We start from the raw sequence: 18369 nt of genomic DNA, 5'->3' as shown, positions 1-18369 counted from the left end.
CTGAGGGGGTGAAAATGTCTTTTCTTTCATGTTTCTTTCATTTGCCATTTTATGCTGCGCACGTGCAGTTTGTAGGCATGCAAAGACTAGTGGCAAATCCCAGCTGTGGCTTAGCATCATATGCCTGGTCTGTTGTTGTGAAGATGCCATATGAAAGATCAGTCCTTCCAGGGAACAAATGTACAGCTATCCTCAGTGCTGTCTAACTGCTATGTTTTCACAGGATCAATCTTAGAGACTGCCTTGAACTTTTATCATGGAGCTGGAAGATGACACAGTGGGAGAAGTGACATTTACCGGCATTTTTGAAGTAGGGCTATTCATCTGCCCTCCTCTCATCTAATTGCAAAAGTGCTACCAGAACTCTGCTGTACCTTGCCCCAGGACCAACAAGAGCAAACCAGAATAAGGCAGCTTACATTTACTGATCAATAGTGATTTGCAGTGGCCCCAGAATAGAGCCTAAAGAGCCCATGTTTTTAGATGAAAACACACAAGAAGCACAGCACTAACTACAGGCTGAAATAGAGGCAGGAATGGCAGGTGCTGAGAAAGTCTGGTACTTGTTCAATCCTTTTGATCTGACATAAATAGCTTTTTTTTTGGACATAATCACTTTTGAATGACATTACATTTTCAATTCTATTTCAACTTCAGAAGCATTCACTCTGAGTTGGTGGAATTCTAGTCAGCTTCATTTCCATTCCCACTTTTCCTTTTCTGTTGCAGGAACCCCAGCCTTGGAAGTTTTGTCTTCTGCAGAGGCAAAAGGGGTCTTCCAGGCATACAGACTTCAGGCTAACTCCTTTCCAAGTTCTGCTCCTGGATTTTTGGGGTGCTCCTCCTAGTCTTGATTTTCTTTGGAAATAAAATGGCCCTGAGACGTCCCTATATCAAGGTCAGTCAGGAAACCGAAAGAAAATAATCTGGATTTGGTTTTAAGTAGAAACCCACTGCTGCAAAGAGGCAATAAATGTGGAATTTATTGCAGACAAACTCAGAAAGTTTGTACTGCTGACAAGAATGACATAAAAGAAAGCATGGCAGTGATAGTGCACCCTCTGCTTTAGCTATACAAACACTATACACTTGGACTATGAATAGTGTGAAACTCCTCAGTCTCTTGTAAAAGAGAAACTCATAAACTCACAAAGTTTCAGTCTGGCCCACCTCCAGAAGTGCCTGATCTCCTGTTATGCACCATGATCGAGCATCTCTTGGCTTTTCCAGTACAGGATCTTGAGCTTCTACAGAAAAAGTCTCTGCCTCTTTGTCCAATCTTCCACAACTCTGACAGTTAATGCTTCCTAGGTGGTTTTCTGCCCTCTTCTTCTCACTCCTCCTGGTTTTAGGAGACCTGATCCACATTGCTCTTTCGAAAACAAAAAACCAAAAAAACACCCAAACAAACAAAAAAAATACAAACCAAAACCCAAACAAAAATAAAACCAAACAAGAACATGAACAAGAAATCCTTCAAAATTTCTTCTGAAGTATTCATACTCTTTTCTCTTTTTTTGCTCTGCACCATATTTTGAGTTTATGCATTAAGGGGATTCTATTAACCACAGCTGTTTGTTTTGGTTGGTTGGTTTTTACCAAAATACTTTCATTTCAATTATTTGTTTAGCTGGCATTTTAATAGCCAGCAATTATATCTGAGGGAGTCTTAATGCTGAATTTATTGAAAAATGTGTGGTGGTAACAACGAGACACTTTAGGATTGCAAACATAAATAATTTTCTACATATTTTACATATTTTATATATATTTTCGATATTTTTTCATTCATATCATTAAAATAATTTCATTTTCTATATATTTTACATCAGGTAATGTCTGAAAATCTCCTTGAAAAAAAAAAAAAAGCAACATTTTTTGCATCGAGGACACTTATTCAGAATTTTGAAGCAGAAACATATTTATGAAGGACACAAGACTGTTAAATAGTCAACCCCTTTCCAAGGCAAAGCAGCCTAGTGAAAGTCTAATGCTTACTTTATATCTCAAGATAATCCACTGATCAGTGTGGATTTTAATTCCATTCTGTGTTAGAGATTGTGCATAAATTTCACTCAAATACAGATGAAAAAAACACCTGACATTGAAAAGAGTGTCTGCTCTTAAATCTATATGGGAAGCACAGAGGGATCAGGTTCCTTTAAAGACACTGTAAACTCGCAACAGGCTCAACAAATCCCAGTGCCAGATCCTTTATGTGGGTCACAACCACCCCAGGCAGTGCTCCAGGCTGGGGCTGAGTGCCTGGGAAGCTGCCCAGTGGAAAAGGACCTGGGGTGCTGGTGGCAGCAGCTGAACATGAGCCAGCAGTGCCCAGGTGCCCAAGAAGGCCAATGGCATCCTGGCCTGGATCAGCAATGGTGTGGCAGCAGGAGCAGGGCAGGGATTGTCCCCCTGTACTCAGCACTGGTGAGGCCACACCTCAAATCCTGTGCTCACTTTTGGTCCCTCACTTCAAGAAGGACATTGTGGGACTGAAGCCTTTCCAGAGCTGGGGAAGGGTCAGGAGCACAAATCTCATAAGGAGTGGCTGAGGGAGCTGGGATTGTTCAGCCTGGAGAAAAGGGGGCTCAGGGGGGACGTTACTGCTCTCTACAACTCCCTGAAGGGAGGTTTGTAGCCAAGTGGGGGTTGGCCTCTTCTTACAAATGTCAAGCATTAAGACAAGAGGAGATGGCCTCAAGTTACATCAGAGGAGCTTTAGATTGGATATTAGAAAACATTTATTCACTGAGAGGATTGTCAATCACTGGAACAGGCTGCCCAGGGAAGTGGTGCATTCACCACCCCAGGAGATAGTTAAAGATATGGATGTGGCACATGGGGACATGGTGAAAGGCTAGACCTGACAGTGCTGGCTTAATTTATTGGATTTGATGATCTTGAAGGTCTTTTCCAACCTAAACAATTCTAGGATTCTGTGGTGTTCTTTGTTGCAGTGTGATGTAATAGCCAACAGTTCTTGAAAGACTAAGTTCCTTTTTCCTGGGCATTCCAGCCACAGGGATTCTTTTACATTTCTCTGGGATCAGTAACATTTTAAAATCTTTAATGTGGCTTTTAGTATGCTGGAGGCATATTAATAACTCATAATATTTTCCTACCCGTCTGTAAGTTTTGAATTGAAGAGGCAGACTTAATTTCCTAAATGTACCAAGAATAGAAAGTTTGGATGGTTTCTTTTTGCCTTCACGAGCTCAACACCTTTTTGTTTCATACAAAATATGAGGAACTAATTTCACAGAATTAACTTGAAAATCCTTTTCTGAATAATTCATTCTGGAACATCTGGCTGACTCATAGAGACTTTGTTGCTGCAAGAAACTTCCAAGTAGAGATTGCTCTGATCATATCTGCATTTCTTTTGATTATCAATGTGATGGACAGGTTTCACACTGGCTTGTGCAAACATATAGTAGCTGTGCAAATGAAATTTACTCAGAATGTGCCTAATGTTGTGTGAACTACAAGACTTCTTCTACTGAAAGCTTGATTTTTGCTGTCATTGAACTCAGGGAGGAAGGAATAATTTTGTTCTTATGACTAAGGCTGCAAGCTTGACTTTCTATTATCCATATTAGGCCATTTATAAACCTCTTTTTAACATTTACTTGATTTAAAATATTTGTTTCTAATCTGATACAGCACAAGCATTTTGCAATTCCTGTGCCAAAGCAAAATAAATTTATAGTTCAAGTTAATTAAACAGAGAAAAGTAAAAGATGCTAAAAATACTGTTTGATGCAATTTTATAAGTAAATCAATTTACCATAGGAAGAGATGTCTCCCCAGATCCATGCTCGGAAGTTGTGTTATGTAATCTGTAAAAATGCCTACAGAGAAGAACCCAAATCAGCTTTACTGCTGACTTTTGAAATCTCACTCATTTCTTGATGTCATCTCCCAGCTGCAAATCAGTGCATTCTGCAATCAGTGTTTGCTGCTCTCTGATTGACCCCTCTGCCCCAAATCATACACAACATCCAGCTGTTCATGGCACTGCAGGAGTTACAATTCCAATTAAAGCTCTCTCATGTGACTTATGTGAAGTATGAAGGTGAGACAATATATATTAACATTGGCTTTTTATTTCCCTCATGAATTAATTGTTATTGGCTGCAGGATCAGCTCCTGAGTACCACGTTTGTTAGAGACACCATGGGCTAGAACGTGGTGCACATAGAGACACGACTTGTAAACTGGTTAAAGGGTGCACTGGTAAAAGAGCTTTTGTGTCCAGGCACTGGGCAGCTGATGGATGGACTCAAGTGCCCTGTGCAGTATGGGCTGGGCTGCACAAAGCTGTTGGGAACATGAGGGGTGCCCAGTAGGAGCTTCTGGTTGTCTCCTACCTTAAGCAGTCCACAGGCCAGGCAGCCTGCAGGATCTCACACCAAACCTGGCTGGGTCCCACATTCTCCTCCCTCCTGACCTCCAAGGGCACTGGTAAGCAGAGTGCCCACACTGCCTGCTCACCACCCTGTGCCAGGGCAGAGGCTGGGCCTGGATATCTCTGCTTTTCACAGCAATCCCCATTGTGGGAACTCAGCACATCACTCCTGATGTCCAGAGTTGCTGAGATAACCCTTGGGGGGGGGCTCAGAAATCCTGGAATGTTGCCAGAAGTGCTTGGTGGTTGGATTTTGACCCTGCATGGGATGTGCCACCTATATGAGGACGAGAGGATCACTTGGGGATAAGTGGTGAAGGAATTGATTATTCACAGGGTGAAAATACAGGTTTTGGGATTTTGGTACAGGGGGTTTTTAGGCGACAAGATGGAGGAATTAGGGTGTGCCTTGCCCTTCTCCTCTTCTTCTTGTCATCCATCTTTGGTGGTGATGCTGGCACTTTGGGATTGGTTCACATTAAATGTGCACTTGTTAAAAAGGGTAAAAGGTATTGGAAGGTAAAGGTAAATATCTTATACGTAGTTTTTAGTATAAAAATAGATGACTGCCCAGAGGGAGGTCAGAGTGCCCATGGCTGTCTTGCTGGTCAGACCTCTGTCAGGCTAGGAGACGACTTTGTAGATAAGAAATAATAAACAATATAGAAGACCAAAAAATCTGAAGAGTGCACTCGTCCTTTGGAGCGCGGGCTGTCCCAAGGCCATCCTACGCCTGACCTGGCAGAGACAACAGGCCGAGAACGGAGACCCCATAACCAAGCTAGTGTAAGTAACAGCTGTGTTAGGTCTAGACTATTCAGTCAGGTCTAACCTCTGCAGATGCCTTTCCTGCAGTAAGCTCTGCCTGTCACCCAGTGAACAAAAGGGGATCTCATGAGCAGGCCAGATGACAGGACTAAACTGAGTGCCTGTGGCTGAGTGGGAGTGAATTAAATTGACTACAAGAAAGATTCTGGAGACTTGAAAATAATGACTTTCATTAGAGCTATGACTGTTTCCTTCCTTGTAATTACAAAGTGAAGCAGCTCAATGCTGATCCAAACTAATCAAGGCACTCCCACCTTGAAAAACTGAAACCTTGAGAAGGCTAGACTGCCACAGGGACGCTGGGCAAGGTAAGGAGTGGGAGAAATCTTTAGCAACTGGCCAGGAGGTTAAACAACACATTGGAGGCAGTAGCAGCTGCCTCTTCCCCCTTATTGAGGCAAAAACCCCTCAAATCCAGCCTGTAGCAAACATATCCTGCCCTTCTGAGTGGCTATGTATTCTTCTGAAACACTAGCTGCAGCATAAAAAATAATTCTCATCCTGGAAAATATACACCAGCAAATGTTTTTGTTTGTGAGAAGTTGCATAAATGTTTATAAAGAGAAATAGGTCAGAGGAGATGCAGCCTATAAAACTTCAGAAGCCCTATTAGCGAAGTCATTGCGCAAAGAAGCACTACCTAGACTTCAGAAAATGATAATAAAATTGCAAAAATCCTCATTAAACTGAAATACTGTCCCAGTAAAGAGCTTTTTTTATCAGACATGCTTTTAAGAGTGCTGATAAACACTGAAAGGAAGAAGCTGCAGGAAGAAGGGTTTGAAGCAAATGTGATTCAAGTGCTACCTATTACTGTTATAACATTTGACAAGTTTGAGCAAGAAATGTAAAATGACCCAACTTCACAGCAGCTTGAAAGAATTATCTTAGACTGAGGCTAGCAAGAAATAGCCTCAGCACTATGGATAATACAAAAGGCATTGGGATTATGGAGATGAAATAGTTATGTGTGATAAGATTTTTTACCAGAAAAAAGACTGTCACAATAGGGTATCATAAAAGGTCAGCACTGTGACACAAAGTCCGCATGGGATGTTGAATAGAGCAGAGCTCACATTGTCTGCTGCTGGTCACAGAAAGGAGCCTGAAGAGAAGCTTGTCCTGGCACAAGCAGTAATGCTGGAGACAATGTACCAAAGGGGGAAATCTATAGTACACTCAGGGAAAACATGTCAGAGACCCAGCAGCTCCATGTTTAATTCCTGATTGCCCCAAGGCCATGATGGCACAGTCTGAATTAAAAAGACTTTGCATCTTGAATACTTGAATCCATGGTAAGTTTATCTAACAACATGCTTTACCTATTTTTTCCCCAGTTTCAGAAGTGAGCAGGAAAAGAAAAAAAACTTTTAACTCTTGAGCTAAATAAATTAAAGGTAAGCAGACCTGAAATCATGGCAGAAGAGCCCTATGCCATGCAGAAGGAATAAAGGATATAAATGATGAACACTCACATGCTAGAGGTAGAAGAGTTTTATATAATAGGACTCTTTTTTTTCTTTTTTTAAACACTGTTGCATTGGTATTAAGGCTATTGTATGCCAGTTTCTTTTCCTTTTTCTTTTTCTGATTTTTTGACATGGAAATATTTGCTCTGGTGCAAGACAGTTTCTGTATCATTGTACCTATGCCAATTCTAGGAAAAACCCCTGTTTCTGTTAATGCTGGTGCTCACACACTGTCTGTTACCAACCCAGTCCCTGATCACCACTGCAGATATTCATATTCTTCTTAATTCATTTTGAGGACTCAAAATCCTATTTTTATCCTCCCTTTTAGTTATATTAGGCATTTTAGGTTGGGCAAACTCAAAGAGAATCCCTAATCAACTCCTGTGTGAGGCACCACAGCATTTGTGAATTCTGTTTTGCAGCAAGAGGGGAAGTATAGGAATCCCTAATCACGTTAATAAGGTGCTAGAGACAGAGAAAATATTTCTAAAAACAACGACAAAGTCCCTCCCCCAAAGATACTCATGTAAATGTCAGAAGTTTCAAGCAAGCAGTCACAATGATGGATAACACTGCTCAAGTAATTGGAAGTGCTTTCAGCACTACATAAATAAACAATTTCCAGCACTGATATGTATTGGATTGGCAAAAGTTAAGCAGCTGTGTAAGACAGATCTGACAAAGATCTAGAGTGCAGAGCAGCCTGAATATGCAATCCTCATTATGTTTGATTCCAAGATTTAAGTATGTTATATATTTTGCCTACTGTTTCCATACTGTAGCTCAAAATGTCTTCTCTGCTTCTCCCCAGTCCTAGAAAGAAGGAACATAAAAAAGTAAAACTTCAAATAAATAAATAATTAGCAGTTATATTGTCATTACCACAAATATGAGTATTTATTAGGAAATTACCTGAGTTCATTGAAAATAACTTTTGGCATATCACTGCAGCTGCTCTTGTGGGGCAAGATACACTCCAAGTATAAATCAGTTTTGGAGAAAGCTGCCATGGAGTAGAGAACAAGTCAGGCCATTCATTGCCACTTTATATATTTATTTTATATTAATTTTGTCGCTTTTATTAATTTTTGTCACTTTATTATATTTATTTTATAGTAATATTTGGCACTACTCAGACTATTACATTATTTTGACAGGTGTATTGAAAAACATCCCACTTCATTTCAAACTAATTTCATTAATCACTTTTTTTTCTTTTAGTTTTGAAAATATACAGTAGCTGAACTATTTTAAAGTGCTATAGGACTTCATTACATTTTTCCTGATTACTACCATCTCCTCTACTATTGGGCTGCCATTGGAACCATTGTGACTTTAGTGGATTTCATTAAAGAATAAGGTCCAATTTTGTGTTACTGCTATGAAAAATACTTGAAACAAACAAGTATGAGGAATGGATAGATTTAGATATAAGTCAAATGATTTTATTAATTCTTATTCACTAGATCTGATTCATATTATTCACTTACATGAAATAAACTTCCCTACATTCTTGGCTTTGTTATCCCATTTATTAACATCCTGCCATTCGGCATTCCTTTTTGATAGAGTAAACCTTTTGAGATTTACTAGATTTTCCAAATTGATGTCCACATCTCTCACTCATGTAATTATACCAAGTGTACAACCCAGCAGCCAGTCCCAGTGGCTCAGGTGTCAAGCGGTCACCTCCAGTGCCCCTTACCTGACATTTGAGAACAGCAGCGTGTCATTTGTCATTCCCTCATCTCCTCCCTTCCCAAGGCCCTTCTAAAATTCTTCAAATCTGTTTCCAGTCTTGACTAATTAAAAATACTTTGTGTTCTCTGCAAATGTCATCACCTCAGGGTCCTGGTGCTTGGAAAAGAATCAGCTTATAGCCTATGTTCTTTCTAGGCATCCACTCCTGGCCACTATTGAAACACCAGGCTAAAAATATTTTTTTTCCAACAAGAACAGTTATTCTTACAGTCACCCATTGCCACCAATATCCTTGGTCATAACTTGTTTCACCAGATGAAGTAGGTGAGACCCTGATAGTGTGTGTCTGCAAAAGGCTGCTTGGCAATGTAAACAGGGAAGCTGTGATTCAGCAGAAGCTCCTTGTCTCAGCAAATGCATAGAAAACACAGGACCATCTCACCAAAACTCATAATGACCTTAGGCCATGCTCAGGAAATCATATTTACTGAATTCAAACTCCAAGACAAAACAGAGAATATGCAAAGGAGTATTTGAAAATAGGCAGAATACACCCACCATGAAAAAATGTCAGTCTCACACAGTTCCAGTTTAGGCAATATTTTGGTTGCAATATTACCAAGCAGACTGACTGTTGGAGGAATATATTCTTTGCAGAGTTGTTCAGATTGTTTCTGGAAACAAATTAAAGGGTAAGAAATGATGATTTGATGATTTGATTTTGAGTGGAAAGATTACATCTGATCTATATGCTCTCCATGCAGTCTTGTCTCTGCATTTCTGTATGTGCTATCTGCAGATGATCAGAAAATTGAGGGGATTGCTACATTCTACTAGTTAAAAAAGAGATATTCGGAGACTTTTAAAATTAAACTGTTCCTCACTCATAAGTAACTAATGTAAGTTATGTAGGAAACCTTTACCCTTCATCGATCTATCATATTAATGACTATGAAAATTATTAACATTCCACAAAGAGCTCTCATGCAGTTATTACTCAATTTATTTGTAAAACCTTATGCAATTCTTTGCTTGCAAATGTAATTGTTCTGTTGAGGTTCCAGACCTGAATTATCTGCAGTTTTTACAATAAGGTGATAGAAATACAATATTCCACACACTTGCCTTCCAGGAAGAGCTGAAAACACTTCATGCTAACAATAATCTTGGCTCACATTAATCATGATAGAAATCAAAAAGAGCACTGTGGTAATGGAAAATGAAGAAACACACCGGATAATTCCCTGCTTAGAGGGTTATTTCTCTAAACTAAGAGTGAGCTTTTTTGATGATTTATTAAAAACATGTCTTTGAGTCTTGAAAAATGGATAATCAGATTGTTCTGGTGCTAGGCATAAAATAGTAATTAATACTTTAGCTAAGCTGATGCATTTCTTTTTTAAAACACTATTTGTGTTGTACATTGTTTTATTGCAGTTGTGATAAATGATACAAAGTTATATGAATGGCAGCCTTACCTTGCAAACCAAATCTATTATCTGCAACAGTCACATTTTAATAAATCATGCCCTTTATTTTTTTAAAGCTGCACTACATATTTATAACTGTCATTATTCACCTAAATTAGCAATTCTTTCTGACCTCCTGTGAAATCTATGTTTGTGTTTTCCCAGATTTTTTGTCAGATAGGTGCTTACTTGTACATACAATGTCATATTTGTGTAGAAGCTCTCCATAGCAACAAATGAGCTCTTGAGGGTAAGAAAGCAGTGAAGTTCAACTTTGATTTACAAAAATGAATCAATCTTGTCCACTTTTTTGATAGTAACTTTGATAAGATTTATAGTTCAGCTCTGTTGTCATTCTCTTCTCCTACAATTGTCATAGAAAATTTATCCTTATCCTTCAGAGAAGTACTGCTGTCTGGAACTCCTATGCGTACCCAGGTACACCAGCCTCTGTGCTGGATGTCTTCTTCTTATCATCTGCCTGGGACAAACTTTGAAAATTCAGTGATCGGCCACCGAGGAGTGGCACCTATCAACTGAGCTGTAGTTGGGAGGTCTTTTTCTGCCAGCACTAGAGCTATTTCTCCTCTTCTAATGGGCACCACCTAATTTTCCTTCCATGCTGCTCCATTTGGATGGTGGAAGTTGTCTTGTCAGGTACTCCTCCCCTTGCTCCTCTGAATTCAGAACCTGTCAGAACATAATTCTCATCAGTGTGGAGGAGGAAAGTAACTTTGCCCAGGAAGGTCCCTATCTGAGAACTACTAGAACAACCCCAAATGATGTGCTATTTCACATTTAAAACTTGTCAATTTTAAAGATCTTTGCTGCTGCATTTCAGGATCAATTTTAGTAATTTCTTCATAAGAAAACATAGAGTAGGCATAAAAACTTTTTAATATAGTGAGGCAGAGTGAGTGAAGTTCCTAAATTTCACTGCTATCCATTTTATTCTGCAGACAGGTGCTCCTTTAGGTATGATCATCTTTGTTTTAGTCCCTTCAGGTGTGTCTCTGTGAAATAGCTATATGTCACACTTTCATCTTTCAGCCTGGTTGTAGACTTATTCACTTTCTCTATTTCCTCATCATCATCCCAAGAATTTCCTGGAATTTCCTTTTAGGACAATGGATTGTCCTAAAAGACCAACCCAACTAGTACTAGAGGAAATTATAAGCCTCCAATCTTCTTGGTGGTTAGCTCACTAACCAGTGAGCTTGTGTCCATTTTGGATTTCATTCTGAGACTGAGCCATCCTTTTGCTTCAAGTTAAGAAAAGAATTGTCACACTACAAAAATACTGGGAGCAAAAGAACTTGCTTGCACTAAGTGGTTGCCTCTAACTTTCATCCATACTCTCCCTGACAGATTTGTATTCCTGGTGTCTATTAATGGTGGGATAACTCACTGGAAGTTCAAATGCTCTGTCTCTGGCAATAGTTGGAATTCAATATATTTGATAATTCTACCTCTCTACCATTAAGTTAAAAGTAATCAACACATTCTAAAGTTATATGCCCAGCTCACAGACACAAAAGAGCACAGGCAGCATAGCAGGATAAGTCTTGTTTCCTTAGAAAAACAGGATATAGTTATCCATTCCCCTTTCTCTTGTACAAGATAAATTTCTTTCTCTTATTCCCCCTTGCTATAATATAGAGCAGATAACTTCTTGCTACAGGTCTTTAAACCTTCAGTTGAACATACACCAGAAAACCACAGAGAAATGCTCACTACTTTTAGTGACAAACTTGTTCAGATGTTATAGAAAAAAAAGGCGAGATTAAGCTAGTCAGGCTGTTCTTTTGGGGTTTTTTGAGATGCTTATAGGATAAGCAGTGTTTTTAAATTATTATCCATACCCTGTCTCTCTAAATCCTAAACTCTCTCAGCTGCAAAGAGCTATGACCCTTCATGTGACCTCTCAGAGTTTAACACCTATTGTTTTCTTTATGCAATTTTTTATCCTAGCACACTATTTTTTATAAACATTATTCATCATACCTCTGTTTTCAAGCATATCACGCAATCAAAATCCCCCAGAACATTTTTTCTATATCACAATTCATGAATAACAGTATTTTACCCTTTTGAAGCAAAAACACCTGCAAAAAATGAAAACAATTTTCCAGTATGTGAAAATATTGCAGCATTTTGTATTTCATTAAAATTATAGGCAGACAAGTAGTATTTTTTATAATTTTTGCATGATTTCACATAGTGGTTAAACTCAATTTTTTACCATTTTCCCTCAGGTCAGGTTCCAGTTACCTTTCAAATGGTACAGGGCACCTTGACTTCCCAGGACGCAGAGGAGCAGGGTAAGTGGGTGGCTGTGTAATCCTGCTGTTCTCTAACTAAGAGTGCAGTGTAGGGAATAGGAAACACAGTGGGATTTTTTCAGTGTGAAAAACCTGCTGGTGAAAGTGTTCTGCCAGACAACAGCAGCAGCACACACAGGGCTGAGTCTCTTAGAGGGTGAACTTGGCTTTGTTGTCTCCTCTGGACTTGAAAAATATCACTGGAATGAATGGAGTCTCCCAGGATCGAGACAGCAAAACTAAGGAGTGGGTGCTGGCCTCTGGGTTTTATCAGGGTTTTCAAACCTTCCTGTATTTTCCACAAAGTCCCCTAAACATGGACATTGTTCTTGCCAGTCTTGTTGGCTTTGGCAATGTTTGGCTGTTATGCCAAAGCAATGTCGAAGCATTCCAGAGAGGAACACTAAAACAAGCAAAATGCATGTCATTTCCTGGTAGTAAACCAGAGCTTTTTTGTATCTCTTTAGCTTTAACACTTTGATAATCTTTGATCAATTCTCTTCTTTTTTTCCTTTTGCAAGAGTAACATTCAGCTACTTCATTGTCAGAAAGTTTATGATCAGATAGGAAAAGGCAGTGCTAATGAATTGCTTACAACAAATATAATACTACTGAAACTATCAGCAACAAAAATAGTTTGTGATTTGAGGCACTTCTGCAAAATTACTATTAGATTCTCTTTACTGTAGGCCAAGTGAGAGAATGTCAGACTTCTCATTTCAAATATCTGATGCAGTTACATGCATTTTCTTCTTCCTGAAGCTTCCTCCTTGTGTGAATATTTGTACTGACTGTCTTTCAGAGTGGCTAACACAGAGTTTCTAGTTTTGCAGCTTTACATAAAAGTACGGTTAGGATTTAAGATATGCTATATTTGCCAAAAATCCAATAGTATTTTCCCATAAATACATGAAATCAAGCACTTCCTGAGCTGGATGTCTAGTATGTGTGTGCCATCATGCTATTTATATTACTGTGCTCCTGTTAATGAATACATAAGCATATGTTTTGTTTCAGATAAGAATCAAGCTGATAAATATTTATCTAACTATCCTTCATGCTTAGGCTGTCACTCCAGTAAAGAAAAGCAAAGCAAAGTTAAATATTGTGCATAAGGTGCCACCCTTTGCCTATTCAGCCCCTCCCCTGTTCAGGGCAAGGACTGGAGATGCAGTTATGACAATGCTTTGGAGCTCTGGTTTCTGACTGATATTACTATAGCAAAAATAGAGACACAGATATCAATTCTGCCAAACACAGACATGTAGCTGGTGACCTCATCTGCTGGCCACAACAACAGAAATGTCTGGCCACAGACTACAAAGATGGTAAGAATAAAATGAAGAAAGCACATGAGAAATCAAGTGGAAAATCCTAGAGATCACAGAGTGGGGGAATGGTGAAAAAACCAATAAATGTTTCAAGCATACCAGGAGCAAGAGGTCAGTGAGAGATATAGAAATGTTCTTTGAGAAGGAACAAGTAATTTATTGACACAAAAAAATATTTCCTAGGCAGCACACTATTTCCAAAAATTGGTCCTTTTATCTATGAAGTGGGATGGAGAGAAGTCAGAAACAGTCAATGACATTCTTGCAAGGATGAAAAGGGAGGAAAGTAAAAATTCAAGCTCTGCAAAAGAAGGGATTAAATATACATCTATTCCAAGAAAATCTAGTGTACAATAAAATATTAAGTATGATAGGAAATTAGTCACATCAGTTGGATGTGAAAGGATTTTTTTAGTATGTAAACCATGCATTTAGATTCTGAAGACCAAGAGCATGAAATGAAGAAGTACCACCTTTAGTTTCATCATCCAGTGTATTCATTGTTCTATGACTGTGAGCAAACTCTTCCTTGCTGGCATGGATTTAGGCCAAGGAAGATACTATAGCCTCCATTCTGCATAGTGAACAGCCTGCTTTTTATGAAATCTGATGTTACTGTTCGAATGAAGGATGTTGAGTGATTGACAGATGCCGAATGCTTTTCTTCCACATTTTGTGTCATCTTCAATGACATCAGATCTGTGTGTATGTGCATGTTGCATTCTTATGTGGGTGTGGGTGTGTCTTGGCATTACCATAAGGAACAGGAAAATTTCTCTTTGGAAACAGGAGATGCTCAGCAGTAACCTGATAGTCTAAACCATCAGTGAATATGTAGGACCCCTATTCTGCCTGACCACAAGTTTGGATATAGGCTTCCTATCTCCCACATGAGTGTCCTGGGCTATTAGTTCTGCTGTTGTAGACCTTTTTCATTCCCAGCTGATCGAGGTTGTATCCAACCTTTATTATATCTGAAGAAAAAGAGAAAAAGGTCTCCAAACTTCCCACTGTCAGCATGCACCAATAATGTGCCAAGGGGTCCAGGTTCATTCCTGTGTGTTTTAGTATGTGTGCACAGTGGTTTGTGTTCAATATGTTTAGAGCCATAAACAAACATACAGTGGATCACTGTTTCTAGCAGAGATGTGAAAGACTGGAGCATCCCAGGGAAGCAGTTCATACCTGCATCTCTCAGCTGCCACAGCCATGTTGTCACACAAGATCAAGCTGAAATGCCGCTTGCTTTGCATGGAACCCCTGCTGGAGACCTGAAAGATCCTCTCTAGCAGCAATTTAGCAAAGAAGCTGCACGTTCCAGCCTCTGAACTCAACAGGAACCATAGTCCCAAGCAGTTTGTTATTCATAGTCATATGTAACCAAGGGTTTCTTTGAAATGTGTGCCTACACCCTACAGTTTTTGGCATTTCTGGGACATTTTCACAGAAAGGTAGGCATCTGATGTTACATCTGCTTCCTCTGCACCTGTCTGTGCATCCTTTGATATCTATAACTGTCTGAAAATGAAGATTTTCTCTCCTCTCTTGGCACTGCAACAAATCCTGGTGCTGCAATTACTCCTCTGCGTGTCATGAGAGGTGCTCACTCATGCTCAGTGATAAGTTACCCTTGGTACTCAGTGAAAAGTTACTTGTGGTACTCAGTGCAAGGAACCTGGCAGACAAAGAAGAAAGAGGGTACTGAAAGCACTCTCAGGGGGAGGCAGCTTTGCCAGATCAGGGCAAGGTGGGTGCTAAAAATATTGGAATGGGCAGAACACATACACGTAGATGCGAAAATGCAGGTACCTCTAGACCAAAGGAAGGTATATGTTATAAATTTGACACATCAAATCCTCACCTAGCATGGTGTGCTTGATAATGGAAAGGAAATTTACAGTTAATTGTGAATCACAGCAGTCATGTCCCACTTTTGCTTCAACTATTAAAGATGGATGAGTTAATTACCACCTATTTATCCAGCAGAAATATTCACAATATAAAATACTCTCATGGAAAACAAAGTCAGCATGGTTTCCACCTCCTGTCCTTAATGCAAGAGAATCAGAGAATTGTAGGCTAGACCACGTGATCAATAATTGCCAAAGTGGAATAAAAATACAGCCAGAAAACATGACTATCTGCTTTGAAAGTTTCCATGAAAACATCTCTCACAGAACTGCAAAGAAAAAATATTCAGAGGTTTTTTGAGTGGGAGACAATTTTCCAAAAATACTGTAATTTTACAGTAATTTTGCTTGTGGAATAACAGAAATTTGGCAAAAAAAGTTTTTCACAAATTTCACTCCTTACTTCATCTCCATTGATTGCATAAATATGGTCTTTCAAGTACAAAATAGGCATGCAGCACCATTACCTGGTGGCCAAGTGATCTCACAGAGGCCACCACAACCCGGGGGTCACCAAGCAGTTGAAGGCAGGCACAGACTCAGCATCCCTGAGCCAGCTTTGAGTTCAGGCCTGATGTTGATACCTACATTACACTGCCACTCTTGCTGTTTCCCAGCCCTCAGACTCTATGTACCAAATATCTGGGCAATAAATTAATATTTTCACCTCCATGATTGCTATGATGAGGGAGCTTAAGGTTGGTGCAGATTTGATTCGACCAGACACCTTAGACCTGTGGTATTGTCTGATACCCTTGTCAAAGGGAGGAATGATGAATCTGACTCCATGTTCTTAGAAGACTAATTTATTATTTTATGATACTATATTATATAAAAGAATACTATACTAAGCTATACTAAGGAATACAGAAAGGATAGAGACAAAAGGCTAAAAGATAATAATGGAAACTCGTGACTCCTTCCAGACTCCCAACACAGCCTGACCGTGGTTGGTCATTATTTCAAAACAATTCACATGTTGGATAACCATCTCCAACCACATTCCAAAGCAGCAAAACACAGGAGAAGCAAATCAGATAATTATTGTTTCCTTTTTCTCTGAGGCTTCTCAGCTTCCCAGGGAAGAAATCCTGGGCAAAGAGATTTTTCAGAGAATATGATGGCGACACTGGACCCACCTTGGAGAGGAATTAATTTGTTAGCTCAACTCCTGTGCTGGGATAAATGGTTGAATCTCCAGTGATGCCAGGGGGATTCAGCCACTCACACCAGCTCAGGAGCTGCCTTGCTGGGAGCACACCAGTGTGCTCTAATGAGCTGCTTTGTAACAGCAGCTGCACTGAGATCCAGAGAAGAGCCTTCCATGGCCTGGGCACAGGACTTTCAGCTGAGTTCATCTCAGTGGGAAGTATTCCTCTGCATATCTTCTGGTACACATGAAAGAGCATAGCTACCTGTTGTTTTGTAGACTGAGCATGAAGAGAACTTTATATTGCCAACAGAAGGTGTGAGCATTATTCCCTTTGAAGTTGAAGGCAGAACTCTAGACTGCAGGAGCAGAAGTATCAGGAGCATCATTAGTAACTTTGCTGTTTCTTCAGCACATAGTTGAAAGGCTTCTGTCATGGCAATTTTAAAACATCCCCTTTGAAATTATTTTAGATATCTTTTTTGCACTTAACCTTACAGTTTTTCATCTGCCTTTTTTCCCAGTTCAAACTGTGAAGTATTCCCTTCATTTAAGTTCCTTATATTTATTTCCTAATATTTAATTTTGTAACACTGATCTGGGCTTGGTTTTACAAAGTAAAATCCAAATGTGTGAGAACTATGTGAGTGAGATGACTGGATAGATAGGCAGATAGACATATAGACACTGGGATTTTCTGTCCTTATAGCAAATCAAAACCTGGTTAACTTGTCCTATTTATTTCATACTGTTTGTATCTCCTTGTCAAGGAAGTAACCTTTTTTTCCTATTTGCTTTGAAGGTGATATCACAGAGCAGTCTAAATATCAGAAATAGAGCTGTACCCCAGCAAGTGCCAGCTGAGTAAAATCTTAGGCCATTTTGCACAAAACAAAGTAGAAATGTTGATAGCTTTAAAACACAGTGGAACTGATGAAGACACAGGATTCTAAGTGCAGATAAACCTTCTGGACTTGGGCCTATTTATGTATTAGTAGGAAATGAAGGCAGCCAAGAACCACTCTGACTTGTTCATTGCAAGGAAAAACTTCTGGTTTCAGGTATTCTCATGATAGGAAAAGACAGAGACATGCTTTTGAAACCACCACGTTGTCATCTCAAGTATGGGGGAGGGTTTGTGGGGAACAGGAGACATTTCTTGTAACCAGCGGTGCTTTTATTAAATACATGTTGTACATTCCAAATGGCTTCAATTACCTGTATGTCAGCAGTAATAAAGTATTTCTTTAGCACTTAATACAAGAAGTTCTTTGTAATTTTAAATCAGAACTGATTTCTGGAAAATACTTCATGGATAGGATAGGTCAATGTACAAAAGCATGCATCTCCCTGTGAATTATTTTAGTCCAAGGGTGGGTAGGAACAGAAATTTGCAGGAAAGCTCTGCTGTTCCATACCTGCCTCTCAACAACTCTGGCTTTTTTCTTGGCTTCTCTGCAGTCTGTGAGCAGTGGGTGATGCTGAAGGAGACATGAGAGCGGTCAAAACTCGTTCCACCTTGTTAATGCTGTGGCAGAGCCTATTTCAGACAAGGTAAAATCTGAGCTGACCTGCTGCTGCTCTCAGTTGCACCTGCACAGAGAAGGGAGCTGGTCTCAGCCTCTCTCATACACAGACACACATAAAACTTCATGGAATGGCAGTGGGAAGCACCTAGCTCTCATTAAAAATCCCCCTCCCAGCCAATTTTTCAATGGTCAGCAAAACCCTCCTTCTTCTCCTAAGAAAGAAGTTCACCTTCCAGCAGGAACAGCT

The 18369-nt window shown here is 39.5% G+C and overlaps 1 protein-coding gene across 1 annotated transcript in view; it reads left to right on the top strand.

The window, feature by feature from the left end:
• The window catches only part of ST6GAL2 (ST6 beta-galactoside alpha-2,6-sialyltransferase 2), a 172785-nt gene that overhangs the window by 49233 nt on the left and 105183 nt on the right, over positions 1–18369 (top strand). Inside the window, exon 2 of the mRNA XM_059466902.1 lies at positions 12137–12202. The gene's annotated coding sequence lies outside the window, so the exon portion shown is untranslated. The remainder of the gene's footprint in view (positions 1–12136; positions 12203–18369) is intronic.

Source organism: Ammospiza nelsoni, chromosome 2 (assembly GCF_027579445.1).
Source record: "Ammospiza nelsoni isolate bAmmNel1 chromosome 2, bAmmNel1.pri, whole genome shotgun sequence".
In the NCBI taxonomy this organism is placed as follows: Eukaryota; Metazoa; Chordata; class Aves; order Passeriformes; family Passerellidae; genus Ammospiza; species Ammospiza nelsoni.
The sequence above is the reverse complement of the archived record's forward strand: the minus strand, read 5'-3'. Positions and strand labels throughout refer to the sequence as shown.